The sequence below is a fragment of the Chiloscyllium punctatum genome, chromosome 17 (genome assembly GCF_047496795.1).
Source record: "Chiloscyllium punctatum isolate Juve2018m chromosome 17, sChiPun1.3, whole genome shotgun sequence".
Taxonomy (NCBI): Eukaryota; Metazoa; Chordata; class Chondrichthyes; order Orectolobiformes; family Hemiscylliidae; genus Chiloscyllium; species Chiloscyllium punctatum.
The window spans coordinates 25,344,764-25,349,291 of record NC_092755.1 but is presented as its reverse complement, the minus strand read 5'-3'; positions in this window follow the sequence as shown (position 1 = coordinate 25,349,291).

The window sequence follows — 4,528 nt, the reverse complement described above, 5'->3', positions numbered from 1 at the left end:
TTATGCCAATACATATGTAGAAGGGTCAGAGCATGTCACTATTAGATTAGAGACTAATTTCAGATTTGGTACCATTCAGTGCAACATTTCAGTATGATATTTACATATGTACCTTAAAGAGAAGTTGTCTAAAATTACAATCTCTAGAATAATTATAGAATTAAACCTGGAAATAAAGCTGGTGAACAAGAAGGGCAAAGTGAAGTCCCATCAGTATCACCTTGGGCAGTGTCAAGTAAGAATTTGACAACAGAGTTGCCACTTTGGTGTAACCTGCAGTCTGGCCAAATTGCAGCAAAAATCTGTTCAATTTTATCTGCAAACTATTGAATGCAAAATCTTCCTTGCACAATAATGAGGCAGAATTTTGGGATGTCATTTTTAAAATATATTATTTTCATAGTTACTCACAATTAAGAGTGATCACTTCGTGCTCTCTGCATAACACAGTACGAAAAGGAATTTTCAAAAAAAAAACATTATAACCCAAATTCAGTCATTAATTCATTGATATTGCATGGGTCCAGCATTTATAAGTAATCAATTGTTAAAATTAAATACAGATACATTTACTAACTATATTGGAGTACAGTCAAGTTTCTTACGGAACAGTGACAGGATTGGACAGAGTCCGCATGGATTTAAGAGAGGGGAATCATTCTTCGCAAATGTACTGAAAGAATCTACAGAGTCGAATATTAAAGGAAGAAATTGCAGGACATATAGAAAAGCTTATCATTAAACATGGTAGACTGGGTTTTCTGAAAGAGAAACTATATTTGACAAATTTACGACAGTTCCTTGAGGAGATAACAAGCAGGGCTGATAAAGGGCAATCCAATGATGTACTGTATTTGGATTTTACAAATGTAAATGATGAGGTGCTACATAAAAGTTAATTGTACAATTTAGGAGCTCATGGTATCGGGGTAATGTATTAGCATGGACTGAGGATTGGTTAATCACATTGGCTGTTGCTGAGTCCTCACTTGGAGTACTGTATACAATGTATGCTCCCATGTTTAATAAAGGATAAACTAACATCAGAGACCATTCCAAAAAGATTCATTTAGCTGCTTCGAGGATGAAAGGGTTGACCGATCAAGAATAGATAAGCAGGGGTGATGTTATGGAAACAAGATTCTGAGGAGCTTGACAGGGTAGATGTTGACTAGGTCTTCTAGCACCAGTGAAGTCTCAAACCAGGGGACATTACATAAGGGAACATTCATTTTAGAAAAAGTAAAGAATTTTTTCTCTGAGAATGGCTAGAATTTTCTCGCCCAAACAATTGTGAAAGTTAAATGTGGGAGGGGAATGGTTGGGTTACTCTTCGGAGGGTTGTTCTGGCTTGTTGGGCTGAAGGGCCTGTTTCCAAATAGAATCACAGATTCCCTACTATCTCAAATTATTTTAAAAGAGGGCAGATAGATTTTTGAAATATTGAGCAGTTGAGGGCTATGCGGATCAAGCATAAAAAAGGTGTTGAGGTCTGGGTTGGCCAAGCCATGATCTGATAGAACAAGCTGAAGGCCATGAATGCCCTACTCCTGCTCCGATTCCTTGAGGTTCCTTTTCATGTTTTTTTTGTTTCCAAAGAAGAGCGTGATACAATGTGCTAAAGATCTCAGATGTTGTGAAAAGCAGTGAAAATATGGTGTTTATGTACTGATTCAAATGGCATTGATTCATCAATCACAGCTTTCCAGTCATGAGTAGGAAGGCAATTCCCTCCATGAATAAAGGAAATCTACTGCAGAGCTCACACAAAGGGAATTCTTACCCTCAGTAAACTCTCCCATCACATTACCCAACATATCATCTAAAGCAGGATGCACTGCGCATGCTCTAGTCAACAAAGTGACACGCGGGTGATTGATGTCAGCACCGGACCAATGATAGGTCGGTGGGCGGATCTGGAGGACCGAGCGGGATGTTGGTCATCCAACCAATCAAAGTAAATGAAGGGCGGAGCTAAACTAAATCATGTGATCACCCTTGCGCGCGGCGCAGAGTTGATGTAATGAATGTTCGGGAAGTGATGGAGAGAAAGAGTACGGTAAGGAAAGAAATAAACAGGGAAACGGGAGAAAACCTGTGTTGCTATGAGCGGAGAGGTTTTACAAACAAATTGTGCACGTTGGAAAACACAAATTTGAACGTCCCAGTCCCGTGTTTGCAATAAATGGGGATTGCCTCAGCGGCTGCAGGCCTGAGTGAGCGCCGCCATCTTTATTCGGGACAACGATTCACTGGACACGTGCGGAGCCGCCATCTTTGTAGGGGGCAAGGTGCAGCCAGGCGCATGTGCAGCCTTTCTCTAGTTCAGAGTCATTGGGATCATAGCAGCTGTTAGAAACGAAAGTCGCTTCTTAATAATCGCTCTAGACAAATTCAGGAAAACAAAGCTTTATTAGCAAGTCTGCAGAGTTGGGCAGCCTTCTGAGTAAAAGGCGCGCTGAGGCTTACAAAGTTTCTCATTATATACAGCACAAGTCCCTCCCCTCCTTGGCTCTAACGAGCCACGAGGTTCACATTCTTAAAAACATCATTATTCTCCAATTTGCACCCTTATCACAAAGTCTGCAATAAATGTCTCCAATGTTCCTAGAGGTATTGTCTTTCTCCCCCTGTAGGTAAAAACAATGACTGCAGATGCTGAAAATCAAATACTGGATTAGTGGTGCTGGAAGAGCACAGCAGTTCAGGCAGCATCCAACGAGCAGCGAATATCAGTCAAAGACTTATTCTTCTCTGTCTGTGCTAGCGGTCTTATCAATCTGTAGCAGATGTCTCTCGAGTCGTTTCCCTGTCCTGCAGTCTTTATCAGTCAAGGACTCATCCTTCCCTGCCTGTGTTTATGGTTTCATCAATCAAGGGCCTGTTTGTTTTTACTCTGCTCACAAACTGCATGCACAATTTTAAACTATTCTACTTTTGAGTATACAAAATGTTTTAAAAAAGCAAAAGTCTAATGTTTTTAGAAAAGAAGTCACTCTGCTCACAAATTGCATGCGCAATTTTAAACTATTCTACTTTTGAGTATACAAAATGTTTTAAAAAAGCAAAAGTCTAATCTTTTTTTAAGAAGCAAAAGTTTTGTCTTTTATTATAGATCAGTCTGTGGTCTAGGCACATCTTAAAGTTTGAACCGAAATTACCTCTCACAATTCCACCCTTTTCTCTTTTTAAGATGTGCCTGATCAAGATAAGCCCCCCCCCCTTCCTCAAGGGCCCGGGAAATCCTTGGTCTTTCGCAGCAACATCACCTTAAGTTCCCGCGTCCCATGTTGTGGAACCACCACTGCCTGGAGTCGGGAAATATTTTTCTGAATTAAAAACTGAATACAGGGGGTTAGGCAGGGTAATACGAGAAGAAGAATCATGCCCCCCCCAACCACCAGCAACGCCGTGCGCCACCAACTACCACCTAGGAGACCATCCCACCATCCGATGCCACTAAGAGGACGCCAAGATTCTACTGGCACATGGGCCAATTTCCGAATTTCATCGGAAATTTCCAAAACCGCTTTACCATTATCGTCAATTTCTAGACAGCAGTTAGTCAGGTTAAACTTCCCGCACACGCCCCCCTCCGAGGCCAACAGATAATCCAAGGCAAGTCGGTTTTGATATATAGCAGCCCTCATCTGATCTTGCTGCTTAGCCAGCAACTCCAGGGCCAGGGCAGTCCGGTTAGTAATAACCTCTACGACTGCTTTGAACCTGATAATACGATTTAACATATAGATAGGAGTACGGTATCCCCATGATCCGTCCTGTGCCCATGTAGCTGGCCCGTAGTATGCAATAACCCGGGCCTGTGGCCACTCATCCCCCCAATCACCGACTTGGATATCCCTTGGCAACCTACGGAGGGAGTCAAAGAGTTTAATTCCCAAATCGTCGCCTTCCTTCCGTGGTAATAGGAAGAACGCAGGTCGTATTAGACCCAGGAAGCATACCCCAGCCCATCCCATGGGCAGTTTGGAGTATGCCTGATTACCGCATATCCAAAATAGGCCATCTGGAGCAGGCCCTCCCTTCCCCTCAACGTTATCCCACAGCTCCTTTACCCCAGGGACGCCCTCATAAGGACTAGGACCACTGCAATTCCAGTAATCAGCCCCCAGCTCGTCAGAGGAGGAATCAGTACGTAATGGAACGCAATTTCCATGATCTTGGTTTGCAATGTACCAAGTAATATCCTCAGGCCACCATACTCGCGTGGTCGCGTCCAATACATTCTGACAGGGACTAATCCCTACCTCCATGGTCCCCTTGCCTTCAATACAGAACTGGCCCTCAGGGCTGTTTGTCAGTCTCCACCCCTGGCTTTTCCTTTCGTTGACATGAGTCCAAGTGGTTTGCAGTAATTCCCCTATGTCTAAGCTTTGGCCAGTCCACGGCCATTGTTCTGACATATGCGACCCCCACAAACCCAGCAATTGCTAACATTTAAAACAGTGGCTATTCTGAGAGGTGAGATCAATAAACAGGTTTTGTGTAACATCAGGGAGTTCGATCT